Raw genomic sequence first — 16357 nt, 5'->3', positions numbered from 1 at the left:
CGAAACAGGCTCCAGGCTCTGAGCTGTCAGCACAGAGCCCGACGCGGGGCTCAAACTCACGGACCGCGAGATCGTGACCTGAGCCGAAGTCTGCCGCTCAACCGACTGAGCCACCCAGGCGCCCCCATACTGATTTTTAAAAATGTTCTGTTTTAGATTAATACTTGTAAGACACAAAATTTTATACTGTCTTGCCACCTTCCACAATCTTTTGCATATATAAATTGGTGGTAAGCTCATAATGCTAAACTGAGATGATATTAAGAAAAGAAATGACTGGGGCACCTGGGTGGCTCAGTTAAGCGTCCAACTTCAGCTCAGGTCATGATCTCACGGCTCGTGAGTTCGAGCCCTGTGCTGGGCTCTGTGCTGACAGCTCAGAGCCTGGAGCCTGCTTCAGATTCTGTGTCTCCCTCAATCTCTGCCCCTCCCCTGCTCGCATTCTCTTTCAAAAATGAATAAACGTTAAAAAAAATTAATATGAAATTTATTGTCAAATTGGTTTCCATACAACACCCAGTGCTCATCCCAACAGGTGACCTCCTCAATACCCATCACCCTCCTTCCTCTCCCTCCCACCACCCATCAACCCTCAGTTTGTTCTCAGTTTTTAAGAGTCTCTTATGCTTTGGCTCTCTCCCTCTCTAACCTCTTTTTTTACCCCTCCCCCATGGTCTTCTGTTAAGTTTCTCAGGATCCACATAAGAGTGAAAACATATGGTATCTGTCTTTCTCTGTATGACATTTCACATAGCGTAACACTCTCCAGTTCCATCCACATTGCTACAAAAGGCCATATTTCATTCTTTATCATTGCCACATAGCATTCCATTGTGTATATAAACCACAATTTCTTTATCCATTTGTCAGTTGATGGACATTTAGGCTCTTTCCATAATTTGGCTATTGTTGAGAGTGCTGCTATAAACATTGGGGTACAAGTGCCCCTATGCATCAGTACTCCTGTATCCCATGGGTAAATTCCTAGCAGTGCTATAGCTGGGTCATAGGGTAGGTCTATTTTTAATTTTTTGAGGAAACCTCCACACTGTTTTCCAGAATGGCTGCACCAGTTTGCATTCCCACCAACAGTGCAAGAGGGTTCCTGTTTCTCCACATCCTTGCCAGCATCTATAGTCTCCTGATTTGTTCATTTTAGCCACTTGGACTGGCGTGAGTTGATATCTGAGTGTGGTTTTGATTTGTATTTCCCTGATGAGGAGCGACGTTGAGCATCTTTTCATGTGCCTGTTGGCCATCTGGATGTCTTCTTTAGAGAAGTGTCTATTCATGTTTTCTGCCCATTTCTTCAATGAATTATTAGTTGTTCAGGTGTGGAGTTTGGTGCGCTCTTTATAGATTTTGGATACTAGCCCTTTGTCTGATATGTCATTTGCAAATATCTTTTCCCATTCCATCAGTTGCCTTTTAGTTTTGTTGATTGTTTCCTTTATAGTTGCCTTTTAATTTTGTTGATTGTTTCCTTTGTAGTGCAGAAGATTTTTATCTTCATGAGGTCCCAATAGTTCATTTTTGCTTTTAATTCCCTTGCCTTTGGGGATGTGTTAAGTAACAAATTGCTGCGGCTGAGGTCAGAGGTTTTTCCTGCTTTCTCCTCTAGGGTTTTGATGGTTTCCTGTCTCACATTCAGGTCCTTTATCCATTTGGAGTTTATTTTTGTGAATGGTGTAAGAAAGTGGTCTAGTTTCATCCTTCTGCATGTTGCTCTGCACTTCTCCAACACCATTTGTTAAAGAGACTGTCTTTTATCCATTGGATATTCTTTCCTGCTTTGTCAAAGATTAGTTATCCATACTTTTGTAGGTCTAGTTCTGGGGTTTCTATTCTATTCCATTGGTCTATGTGTCTGTTTTTGTGCCAATACCATACTGTGTTGATGATTACAGCTTTGTAGTAGAGTCTAAAGTCTGGGATTGTGACGCCTCCCGCTTTGGTCTTCTTCTTCAAAATTACTTTGGCTATTCGGGGCCTTTTGTGTTTCCATATGAATTTTAGAATTGCTTGTTCTAGCTTCGAGAATAATGCTGGTGCAATTTTGATTGGGATTGCATTGACTGTGTAGATAGCTTTGGGTAGTATTGACATTTTAACAATATTTATTCTTCCAATCCATGAGCAGGGAATGTCTTCCCATTTCTTTATATCTTCTTCAATTTCCTTCATTAGCTTTTTATAGTTTTCAGCATACAGATCTTTTACATCTTTGGTTAGATTTATTCCTAGGTATTTTATGCTTCTTGGTGCAATTGTGAATGGGATCACTTTCTTTATTTGTCTTTCTGTTGCTTCATTATTAGTGTATAAGAATGCAAGTGATTTCTGTACATTAAAAAATTTTTCTTAAAAGAAATGACTAATTCATTTGTTTTAGTAGTAACAATGTGTTTATTTATCAGGGATTTTCTAACTACCATGTGACAAAAACCATACTAAACACCAAGATTTCATAGATGAACAGAATGTGACCTATAATTTCACACAATTACCATATTGTTGGGCATCAGATATTTAAACACCCAACTATTGGGTGTATACAATATGATAAAAAAAATGTACAAAATGCTTCACAAGCATAAAGGAAGGAATAACTTCATATTGGGGAGAATCAAGGCAATTAAGTATTTCATGAAAAATGGCTTTTGAATCGGGTCTTAAAGAATAATGACTTTGACAGAATGCAAGTGTGTATTCAGGTGGAAGGCATGGAACCAAAGGCATGGAACAAAAAGTATCTGATGTGGGGCACCTGGGTGGCTCAGGTGGTTGAGTGTCCAACTCTTGATTTCGTCTCAGGTCATGATCCTAGGGTCATGAGATCAAGCCCCACATCGGGGTCCAGACTGAGCATGAAGCCTGCTTAAGATTCTCTTTCCCTTGCCCCCCTACCCCCTGCCCTTTTCCCCTATTCTCTCTCTCTTTCTCCCAAGAAGAAAAATTAAAAAAATAAATTACATGATGTATTCAGATATATTCATGGAATATCTCAAGTCTTCAGAAGAGTTAGAGTAACAGGTACCTGACAGACAGTAGCTTGAAGAAAAGTGGGGTGGGGGGGAGGCATAGAAATCTAGTCTGAATTAAAAGTAACTTTAACTACTCCTTTAAGAATTTTTAATAAAATGATATTGTAAAATTTTGATTGGAAGCTCATCTTCATTTTTAAAACATATAGCTATATTACATACACACACACCCATATTACACACACACACACACACACGCACACACACACACACATACACACATAACTGAGATAGCTCAAGGGATAAGAAAAGAAATAAAAACACAGTATCAAGCAGAACTGAAGCAACAGGCCTGATGGTCTCCAGGTTCCAAAGAAAGCATACATAGTCTAGAATGAACTATTTTGGTGTAATTGATACCAAGTGTCCCACCTTAAATAGGGGGCTGGAATAAGACTCCCTGCTTAAAATCATGGGCTGGATGGATGGCACTGCATTTCACATGGAAGGGGCTAGGAAAACATTAATGTGCTAACTTATAGAGACTTATATAAAGCTCTATGACAAAGAGAATCAAGAGGAAGACAACACATGTTTGAATCTAAGACATGGGTCAAGCCATCCCTCATGGTGATTCCCACAGATACATCAACACAATATTACTATGAGATTACTCCAAGATCCACTGATCTAAGACATTATTCTAGATCAAGCACATTGAGATCTATATTGAGGCAACCATGGAGTTGCTAGATGAGACAGGGAGAGGTCATCAAGAGAAAAGCAAATGAAGACAACAATCACTCAAGATGCACAAATACATAAAATTTCTAAAAACAGACAAAGAAAAAGTCACATTAAGACCTCTAGTAATTAGAACTGAATTTATTACAAAGTGAAAACAATAATCTGAAAAATTTCCTTAAGGCTACTATGTTTATAAACTTATAATGAGATAAAATAAAATAAAATAATAAAAAAAGAGTGGATACCATCACTTAAAAAGAAAATAAAAAAAATAAAAACGTATGAATCAAATAGAAGTAAAAATAAAAGAAAAATGAGAATATAATAAAAGAACCAAATAGAAATTTTGGAAATATAAAATTTTGTCTTTGAAATGAAAATGTCACTGATGGCATAGATTCTAGACAGGATGTACTGAAAAGAAATTTAGTAAATTACAACACAGCACTGGGAATTCATATAAAATGCAGCACAGAGTGACAGAGACTAAAACATTTATGTTCTTGGATAAGGACTTTACACATCATTGTATAATGGATAATGGTGTGTCATCCAAGGTTACTATCCAGGTGATTCTTTAGAAACTCAATTCCGGTGGCAGTATAAAGAATGAACAACAAGTTATTTTCATATTCCTGCCAAGGAATGATGAGGTTATGAACAAATAAGTAATAGAAGGAATGGAGAAATCCATTTTTCCCTAGCTCTTCTCTGACTTCATTACTTTTCATATTTTCAATATCATAGGTTCAAAACAAAACTTCTTTAGTTTTTTCTCTGAATTGTCTCTCCTCAGATTCTTTCTCCATATTTATACCTATCTACAACCTTTCCTTCCAATCTACCTAATAGAGAGCCTCGTTATTATTTATTCCCCAGAGTATTACCCCTTTTCAAAATGAGTGTATATCCCCATTTGTTTTAAGCATGACTGTTATACTATCTTTTAATAACTGTCAAATCAAGCACAGACTCCTGAAATATAATAACAGCAATAGTACTATCTTAAAGATCAAATGGATCTGGATTCAAATCCTGTCTCTTCTACTTACTATGTGATAAGTCACAACTACTATGAGCCTCACTTTCCTAATCTGTAAGAATGAAAAGAGTTATGTAAGGACTAAAGGACATCAGATATCCAGAGTCTAGCAGAGTGTCTTGTAATAGAGTAAGTGCTCAATAAATGTTATTTCCTCATCTACGTTAACAACTCCCAGCAAAATGGTCATTCTCTAACTTTCCTAACCAAGAAAGAAAAGGCCAGTTCTTTCATTGTGCCTTACCTTTGTCTGTTTCTATATTTGGTTAGATTAGTTCATTTGCAAAACTGTCTCTCCTAGTCTGTAAAATCCTTTCAGAGAAGTGCTCACTTTTCTTCATTTCTATATCACTCTATATCCAGCACAGTGCCCAACTAGTAGTAGAGGGTTAATGAATGTTAGGTGAACAAACAGTCTAATTTATCTTCTACTCACTGCCCCTAAATGCAACCATTGCTTCTTCATCCTATGTAATTTGGACTTCTCAAAGAATATCTATATTTATTTTCCTCTTTTGTTCTTCTATCATTCCCTTCAGGTTTCTTCTTTCTGGCAAAAACACATCCAATCTACTTCTCCACTGGTATTCTTCATTACCTTATTCAGAGCTAACCTATCCCTTCTCTGAACTCAATCAAAAGAAGAAAGAGGAAGGCACTTTGCCATGATATCCAATAATATATTCCTTTCCCTAGCCTAGTTTCTCACATAGAGTAAGAGCTCAGGTTTGCTGAACAGACTTAAATAATCTTGCCTATTAAGGTTTCTGCATAGTAGTAGGAAGTGCATATTTTATTACAATTTATTAATTTGGTTATGCTTATTTATTCCAGGGAACTTGGAATGAGAACTTTCAAATCCAAATAGCATATTAAGATTCTCAATATTCATCCAAATATCTATTATGAATCTTATTTTTTCCTGGAAATAAAGATTCATACCAGCTTAATTAGCATGCATTTTTCATGTGTGAAAACATCCTCAACAATTTTACTTTTTTCCAGTCAGTTTATAATTGTACTAATATGTATTACATATTTCATCAATTTACAATGAACACAAAGTAAGATATAATCATTATGTTAAAAAATACAAGGAGAACACTGCTGACAATCTTTTCAGGTAAGGTGGAAAGCATGAGAAAAGGGTGGAGGAAGGAGAATAGGAAACTGGAAGGAAGAGGTCATAAAACTGATGAGAAAAAAAGAAACAAAAAGAACAGAATAATAAAAAAGAAAAAAAGGTGAATATAAAATAAAAAGTAACAGTGAACCAAGAAAGAAGAGTACAGAAAGAAGGAAGAGAAAAACAAAGATGAGAAAATTAGAGAATAGAGAAAGGGACAATAAAATCTTACATGCATAGGGTATATATTTTACACTTAGATATATAAAAAATCTAGCATCACATGAAACCAAGAGCTTATTCTTTGCAAAGATAAACAAAATTGATAAACTCTGAGCCAGATTCATCATGAAAAACTCAATGAATAAAATAAATAAAATCAGAAACAAAAAGGAAGTAACAACACCACAGAAGTACAAAGGATTGTAAGAGAGTATTACTAGAAAATATATGCCACAAAATTGAGCAGCCTAGAGGAAATAAATGCATTTCTAAAAAAACATACAATCTTCCAAAACTGAATCAGGAAGAAACAGAAAATCTTAACAGACTGATTACAGGTAACAAAATTGAATCTGTAATCAAAAACTACCAAAAACTAAAACTGTAGGACCAGATGGACTCACAGGTGATTTTACAAACTTTTAAAGAAAACTACTCCAAAAAATAGAAGAGGGAGAAAAGATTCCAGAAACATTGTACTAGGCCAGCATTACCCTGATACCAAAACAAAACACACACTGAAAAAAGAAAGCTATAGGTCAATATCCTTATGAACATAGACTCAAAAACCCTCAACAAAATACTAGCAAATCACATTCAACAATACAGTAAAAGGATCATTTACCATGATCAAGTCAGATTTATTCCAGGGATGCAAGGATGGTCCAATATTTGCAAATCAACATGATACAACATATCAACAAAACAAAGGATGAAAATCATATGGCCATCTAAATAGATACAGAAAAAGCATTTGACAGAATTTAACATTTGTTCATGATAACAACTCTCAACAAACTGGGTTGAAAGAAAATATACCTCAACATAAGGGCCATATATGAAAAACCACAGCCAACGTCATATTCAGTGATGAAAAACATAGCTTTTCCTCTAAGATTAGGATAAGACAGGGATGTCCACTGTCACCACTTTTATTCAACATAATACTGGAAGTCCGAGGCATTGCAACCAGACAAAAAAAAAAAAAAAAAAAAGAAAGAAGAGGAATCCATATTGGTAAAAAATAAGTTAAACTGTCACTATTTGCAAACAACATGATATTATACATAAATAACCCTAATGACTCCATAAAAAACCTGCCAGAAGTATTAAATGAATTCAATAAAGTTGCAGGATACAAAATTAATACCCAGAAATTGGTAGTTTCTATACACTAATAATGAAGTAGCAGAACAAGAAATTATGAAAACAATCCCATTTGTGCACCAAAAAGAATAAAATACCTAGGAATAAACTGAACCAGGAGGGTGAAAGATCTCTACTCTGAAAACTGTGAAACACCAATAAAACAAACTGAAGACAACAGAAACAAATGGTATTCCATGCTCATGGATTAGAAGAATTAATATTGTTAAAATGCCCATACTACCCAAAGCAATCTACAAAGTCAATGCAATCTTTATCAAAACAGCAACAGCATTTTTCACAGGACTAGAACAAGTAATCCTAAAATTTGTGTGGAACCACAAAAGACCCCAAATAGCTAAAGCAATCCTAGAAAGAAAAAGCTGGAGGTATCACAGTTCTAGATTTCAAGATATCTTATAAAGCTGTAATAACTGGGTGAGACAAAACTAGACAAAGAGATCTAGTTGGAAAAAAATAAAGAGTACAGAAAACAAATAAACAAAACCCTCATGCTTATATTAATTGACCAATTAATATATGACAAAGGAGGCAAGAATATACGATGGGAAAACGACTGGCTCTTTAATAAATGGGGTTGGGAAGACTGGACAGCTACATGCAAAAGAATGAAATGGGACTACTTTTTAACACCATACACAAAATAAACTCAAAAAGGATTAAAGACCTAATTGTGACACCTAAAACCATAAAAAATCCTAGAAGAGAGCACAGGCAGTAATTTCTTTGACATTGGCCATTGTAACATTTTTCTAGGTCTGACTCCAAAGGCAAAGGAAACAAAGGCAAACTAAAATCTTGGGACTAGATCAAAATAAAAAAGGTTTTCACAGCAAAGAAAATGATCAATAAAACAAAAAGGCAACCTAGTGAATGGGAGAAGATATTTGCAAATCATATACCTTATAAGGGTGTTTTTGTTTGTTTGTTTTTGTTTTTAATATTAACTAGGCTCCATGCCCAATGTGGGGCTTAAAACCCATGGCCCTGAGATTAAGAGTTGCATGCTCTACTGACTAAGCCAGTCAGGCATTCCTTCATAAGGGGTTACTATTCAAAATATATAAAGAACTTTTACAACTCAGCAACAACAACAAAAAAACCCCACAAATAATCTGATTAAACTCTAGGCAGAGGACTTGAATAGAAATTTTTCCGAAGAAGAAATACAGATAACCATCGGACACATGATAGGATGCTCAACATCACTGATCATCAGGGAAATGCATATCAAAACCACAATGAGATATCACCTCACATAAGTTAAAATGGCTAAAATAAAAGAGACAAGAAATAACAAGTGTTGGTGAGGATGCAAAGAAAAAGGAACCCTTGTGCACTGCTGGTAGGAATGCAAACTAGTACAGCCACCATGGAAAACAGGATGGAGTTTCCTCGAAAAATTAAAAACAAATACCATATGATCCAATAATTCCACTATTGGGTATTTACCCAGGGAAAACAAAACACTAAGTTGAAAAGATATATGCACCCCTATGTTTACTGCAGCATTATTTACAATAGCCAATACAGGGAAGCAACCTAAGTGTCAATCAATAGATAAACTGAATTTTAAAAATGAGATGTATAAACACACACACATGGAAATATTACACATTCATAAAAGAGGATGAGATGGCATGCCACTTGAGAGAACATGGATGGACCTAGAGGGTATTAACACTAATTTAAATAATAGAGACTGAGAAAGACAAATATCATATGATTCCACTCATAAATGGAATCTAAAAAAAATGAATAAACAAACAAAAGCCAGATTCAGAACTATACATAAAGAGAACAAAATGATGGATGCCAGAGGAAGAAGGGTGGGGATTGAGAAAAATGGGTAAAGGGGAGAGAAAGATACAAGCCTCCAGTTATGGAGTGAGGAAACCATGGGAATAAAAAGCAAAGCATAAGGAATACAATCAATGATACTGGAATAGCGATGTAAGAGACAGTAGCTACACTTGTGGTGAACATAGTGTAATTTATAAACTTTCAAATCACTAAGTTGTACACCTGAAACTAACATGACATTGTATATCAACTATACTTGAAAGAAAAAGAAAGAAAGAAAGAAAGAAAGAAAGAAAGAAAGAAAGAAAGAAAGAAAGAAAGAAAAATGGAAAGAGAAAAAGAAAAGAGAAATAAAAGAAAAAAGAAAAGAAAAAGAAAATCCTGTTTTCCTAAGAATAACTACTTATACTACTTTACTTTGACCTACAATGCTGGCTTATGAATGTCTTCTCATATTTTATAAGATTTATTTCACAAATTTATTATACAGTGTCTATTCTTATAGCCTAAATTTTTTTTTAATTTTTTTAATGTTTATTTATTTTTGAAGGAGAGAGTGACAGAGTGTTAGTGGGGGAGCAGAGACAGAGGGAGACACAGAATCTGAAGCAGCCTAAAAAATTTTTGAAAGCAGTATTAATTCTATTCATTATAGCTCACATTTTTGCACAGTGCCCAACAGTTTATTCATTCAACAAACAGTTGTTGAATGAATGAATGAATGAATGAATGAATGAATGAAAAAATGAAAAATCAATGAGATATCATGACTTAATTATACCTTTATTTTTATTTTTTTTTTCAACGTTTTTTATTTATTTATTTTTGGGACAGAGAGAGACAGAGCATGAACGGGGGAGGGGCAGAGAGAGAGGGAGACACAGAATCGGAAACAGGCTCCAGGCTCTGAGCCATCAGCCCAGAGCCTGACGCGGGGCTCGAACTCACGGACCGCGAGATTGTGACCTGGCTGAAGTCGGACGCTTAACCGACTGCGCCACCCAGGCGCCCCTATACCTTTAATTTCTATGTGAACTAACTTTCTCACATGTTTGACCATTTTGTATCTACTACTTCCCTTTAATCTACTACCACTACCAAGCTAATCTTTACACATTCATTTTATAATGATATTCCCCTGTCCAAAAATATTACAAGGAGTCATCCTTTCTAAAGTTTAAAAGTTTAAATGTTTTAAGCTTCCTTCCATTCAGTCATAGATTTAAATGTTCTCTAACACTTAACTTTCACTCTGATGAGATCCTTTGCTTTTTTTTTTTTCACCGTCATTAAACTTGGTGTGGGTGTTCTTTATAGAGTTTGCGAAAAGAAAATGTTTTCTCAGTTTACGTTTCATTGCTTGAGTATTTAATATATGCCAGCAAAATGTTTTCAGAAACTTGTGTTTAATACATTTCCATGGACTATGGCTACAGACAGGCCATTGGACCACTTAAGGGCCACTATAATCATGGCCCATTACACTAAGGCAGGACATCTGAGTGATTTAGGTGCAAGCCCAGGGGACACAGAACCAGCTGTGGAGGACAAGCAGCTGTAGCAGTCAATATCATGTATTTGCCTGAAGAATTCCAAATTCCATCTCTATTCAACATCTCACACCTCTCAGGTGGGCTTGGGGCATGAACAGAAGTTGGAGAGCCTGATCCTTGGGGAAGTATTGACAACTGGTGAGAAAACTGGATGCAAGTAATTAACATATGTTCTAAACCAATGAGCTAATTGTCCTGGAAAAAATGGTGACCTGTGTTATGTAACAGCAAATGTAAAACAGTTTCTTACAGTAAATGTAAAACAAAATAATATACTAATGAATTTATGGACCTTGACAAGATAGTTTTTCAGGTGTTACATTCAGAATGTCTGTTGGTTTTACTACATATGGTCAGGTATATTGATAGGGAGAGAGTCAAAAAAAACCCTTACCCATTTGGCAAGCTTAGAAAGTATAGAGAGAAGGCAAAGAAAGCTAAGTTGGAAAACAAAAATTGTTTCTCATCACTAGTCTTCCCAGTTGGCAAAAGATTTCAAAGTAATATGATATACTATAATTAATATATCAAAAACTATAATCAAATCAAGGCTGTGGCTGTAAGACCTTTTGCTGAGAGCTCTAAAAGAATTAAGTGGTGTCCAGTGGAGGAAGAAAAGAGGAGGATTGGAGCTTCTGAAAATCTTTAAGGTGTGGTCTCAAGGATGTCAAATCCAAACATAGCAGTGGCCAAATATTTAAAGAGAAACGTTTCTCAAAAACAACTGTGATTTGGCTTTTGTAGCAGATTAGGCTATATCCAGATAGAGAAAGCCCACAAAGTTTTACGTAAGTTTCATAGGCAAAAGAGCCACCAACCTGTAACAAAAGTGGCTTAAATTGTTCAAACTGAAAAGCATCCTCTGGGCCTCTCACTTTCTATGGGCAGGAATAAGTCCAAGAAAACTATATACATGCAAAATGGACCATTTCTTCAGCGAGAGCCAAGAAAAGCAACAGACTAGGAAAGACATCACAGAAGGCAGAGCAAAGAATGCAGAGAGGTCATGGGAAACAATGAATTAGAAAGTAACTCCAGGGAAAAGAACCAAGAGCCAATCAAGGAACATTCCCTATTTTTGGAATTGAGGGACTTGGTAATATTTTTCCAGCATAATTTTAGAATTACTATGGACCAGTGACTGCTTGGAGCATTTCAAAACTTACTAGTTTCTGAAACCCTGGAATGAACATGATGCTGGCACTGGATGAGACTTCTGGCAGCGCTGGGTTAGAAGTTACCATTATTTTGCTTTTGAGACATATATGTAACTGAGGCCATAAGTGGTCTGTAATAGACTGGTGACAAAATGGGTCCATTTCTTTACCCCTTCCTGTATCCACACCCTTCACAATGTGACTCTGAAGTTCTCTCATCAAAAAGTAAAATAATAATAAAATAAAATAAAATAAAATAAAATAAAATAAAATAAAATAAAATAAAAGTAAAATAAAATAAAATAAAATAAAATAAAATAAAATAAAATAAAAGTGAGTCTATTTCCTTATTCTTTTAATTTAAGCTAATGTTGTGAATTGATGTGTCCAAGAGAATGTGGCAAATGATGTATCAGTTGTGAACCTAGGGCTTCAAAAGACCCTGCATGCTTATGCTCCATCTCTTGGAAACTTGCCATTCCTATTTGAACAACTCCTAATTAGCCTGATGGAGCTAGCGCGAGAGTAACCACCAGGGAGGAGATCTCAGTTGTAAAAGTCAAGGCTTGCCCTAGACGACTCTACAGGCAGCCAACCTCAAGCATATGAAAGAGTTTAGTTAAGATCCGCAGAACTATCTGCACAACTTAGCCCTAACATGATACATAAGTATATTCATGAACAATAATAAATGCTATTGTTTTAAGTCACTGAGTTTGGGAATAGATTGTTATACAGTAATAGCGAACTGATTATTAATCCTCTACAAATCTCAGCTGCAAGCTAAATAACAACCAAATCTTCAATAATTCTAGAATTAATTTCAACAGTCTTCTCATTAAGTAGGGACAGAATTAGATGATTGTTTTAGGTTCTTTCAACTTAAGACTTTGATTTTCTTGCCAATGCACCAAGGAGAAGATGAGATTTGGCAGAGTTAAGAGAAAACCCACCAAGTTTTTCTGATTTTTTACTTAAATGTTCCATGCATAAGTTCATAATGGCTCAATTCAAAAAGAAGATAACCCAGAGAAAAAGCGATCGGTTCCTTTTAAGTCTGGGGAGTGTGAAAAGTACTCTCTCAAATACATACATATGTCTCTAACCATGGAATTATTTGAACAAATAGCCTCCTATGTTTAAAAAGAATATAGATTTTTTTAATTCAAGGAGACATATAATCTATAGTGTTCTAAAATTTGCTATGTGTCTATGTGTGTATTCAACATAATAAAAAAATTACTATAATGAAACTATGATCTTGGGAATCAGAAAACATGTAGGTTTGTCCTGAATGTGTTGCTCTTATCAGCATTTATTTCAATTTAACTGATTCTAAATGTTCCTCTTGTGTAAGCTTTGCCAAATGTATTTCTATAGGCAAGAATTTATACAAATACAGATTGACAGTAAAAGAAACGCATTCATCCTTTTTATTGGTATTTTAGAAGACACATGTTAAGATCTGTGATGATAATATAAAAATTTCAAGTATCCTTTTACATTCTAAACTTAGTCATTTTCTTTGTAGTTTAGATAGTTGAGCAGTTATTGTCATATAAAAATTGGAATAATTCCATCACAAAAGCTAAATTCCTGTTACAAGAGAAATAAATACTCAACATTTTTTGCTGTAAGCAAAACCATTTTTTATGCATGTAGGGACTTCTAAAATCACAAATATTTATTTCAAAATGCATATTTTCTTAGTAAGAAAACTCCGTATAAGTCTACCACTTAAGAGGAGGTTAAATGAGAGTTCTTATAGCCAAGTCAATTTCACAAATACAACCTTAAGAAACAATTAATATTTTTTATATTATAGCAATAAAAGACATGAGAAATAAAATATTTATAAAATTAACCATGACATACCACATAATCCCCCTAAATAAAAAATAGCAATAATTTTAAAAAATGAAAACTCTATTCAGTTTTCATATGAAATTACAAAAAAAAAATTACTAAGGTATAACTTATAAGAGGCCTTTCTATAGCTATTCATCTCTCTATTGACAGAATGTCCCAGATTCTTACAAATGATCTAGAAATTGCTGGTCTCGCCTTGATTTCCATTTACCAGCACAATTCTGCAGGAAGGAAAAGAATTTTTTGGAAGGAATGAAGTACTCTCTGGTATAACAATTTTCATGCTCAAAGAATACAAGAGCTCGATACAATTATACACATTTTTCTAAAGCAAGGGAACAGCAATTTTCAACTAAGTTGTAATAGGTTTCTTTACCTTAAAAGAAACTGTCAATTTTTTGAACATTCTTCAAGCATAGAATAATCTCCATCATATATCTGGGCTATAAAAGAACATTTAACAAGCCATGTGTAAAACATCTGTTATTAAGTAGTGATGTGTTAACTTTAAACAATTATGAGACTATTTGTGAATGTAAAAACCATTCCTTTTTTAGATTGGAAAAACCTGTTTTTTTAAAAAACACATTTTCAAAGTATGGGACAAGATCTCAAAACTAGTTCTTAAAATATTTCGTGGAAAACATTTCAAAATCAAATGTGGACTTAATTCAGAAATACTTCTTAGCCATTAAAATATGAATACATGTATTCTCAAATTTCTGCAACATATTAACTGCTTATTCCAAATGGGACAGTGCTTAAAAATATGCAAACATTATTTTTCTCCACAACTTATAAAGGACACATAATCTGGGGAAATAAAACAGAAAATAGGAGACATTAGGAAGAACTTATCATCCTTCTACTTCGGAGCTTCCATTTGGGGTGAGAGTGGAGGTTGGGAAGGACATAGGAATATATCAGTAAGCAACTTAGTGATCAATATGATTTTAGCTCCTGGTAAGTGGTTTACAATAAACAAACAAGAAACACAGTGATTGATTAATAGGGGTGAGTATCATTTAGATTAGGTAGTTGAGACTTCCCTTAGGAGGAAATATTTGAACTAAGCCTGAATGATATTAAAAAGCCAGCCATTGGAAGACCTGGTGGGGCAAAACATTTTGACAGGAGGAACTGCAAGTGCAAAGGGTCACTGCTCGTTAACACATTCATACTGCACTTCTATAACTAAACTGCAAGCAAGCTGTCTGAGTTCAGAGATCACATGCCCTATTTATTTTACATGAACGTTATTACCAGTATGACTCTACATTCCCAACAGTTGATTAATAAAAGTGCATTAGTTAATGAAAACATACATTTGTTTTATAGGACTATGATACAGGAGTATGTATATTGATTTGCTATTAAGAAACGATAAAATGTTATGACTTAAGTTATGTAAACAAGTAAATACCTGGTGTATTTAATAAACTAATTCAATAACAAAACTCAGCCTTAAAAAAACAAACAAAACTTTTGCATGTGTTTTTTTCTATGAGTATGAAAATTTCCAAGTTAGGATATAAAAACATACATACGTGCATAATTAATGTTGTACATATGAATGAGAACACAATGACTGGAATATGAAGATAATTGTAGTGGCTAACACCTTACATGAGAAAATACTGTTTTGAGTAACTAAGAAATACACTGTGTTTGCATGAGAGCTTCCTGACACAGGTTCTGTCTAGGCTGACTGGATAATACAACAAATAATTCTATTTTATTAAACTTGGAAACTTCATAATACTGTTGCAAATAAATCTCTACAAATGTGAGATCATGCCTAGGAAAAACATGAAATATATTGCATACGATATCCATAATCTCAGTGTATCACTTTATTTGTTATACAAGTCCCCTTCAGATACCCTTACATTTATTAGGTCTTTAAGATATATCTTAAATCATTATGATCTAAAACATAATAAATACATATGTACAAACACATATACATATATAGGATCTATTTGTGTGTATTTAGATAAAATAGACAATAACACTATAATATAAATATAAATCAGCAATTAAGACAAAATACACATGGCCACCCATTTTTAATATTTAAAAATGCTTGAACTAATGAGTTATCAAAGAAATTAAATTTAAATCAAAATGTGACTTTTCCCACATCACACTGGCAAATATCAAAAAGAAAAACGTCCAATGTTGTTAGGTAAGTGACACGTAGGCACTTTAATAATCTATTAGTGACTGTCAACTTTAAAAGGCTGTGTGACACTTATATATGAAAAAAATACTCCTGTTATTTTACCCAGAAGTTTACCTCTAGTAATATGTCCTATAGAGACACTCATATATGTACACAAAGACAAATGTACACCAAATGTATTTCAAGTGAGTGAAGGAGAATGAATTAATTAATCCAATAAGCATATTTTTTGTGTGTGTATAAAGCACTACTTTTACTCAACAGTACAAGTTCTAACACAAGAAAACTAAAATTATGGTATGGCTTTGGAAAGAAATATTTTATGTGACATCATATTCCCTTATAACTGAATGAAAACAGATAAATGCATCAGTCTCCATTAAAACTAGTCATAGGTACTACATCTGGAGATTTAGAATGCCTCCAATTTCCCATACCAATATGATAAGCAGGAAGTCAATTAGCACTAAAGATTTTCTACATGATAAAAATAATGAATGAG

The 16357-nt window shown here is 34.3% G+C and overlaps 1 protein-coding gene across 1 annotated transcript in view; it reads right to left on the bottom strand.

Moving 5' to 3' along the window:
- DPYD (dihydropyrimidine dehydrogenase) overlaps nucleotides 1-16357 on the bottom strand; it is an 863407-nt gene that overhangs the window by 681032 nt on the left and 166018 nt on the right. The window lies entirely within an intron of this gene.

The sequence above is a fragment of the Neofelis nebulosa genome, chromosome 2 (assembly GCF_028018385.1).
Source record: "Neofelis nebulosa isolate mNeoNeb1 chromosome 2, mNeoNeb1.pri, whole genome shotgun sequence".
Lineage (NCBI taxonomy): Eukaryota > Metazoa > Chordata > Mammalia > Carnivora > Felidae > Neofelis > Neofelis nebulosa.
Note: the sequence above shows the minus strand (reverse complement) of the source record. Positions and strands in the feature narration are given on the sequence as shown.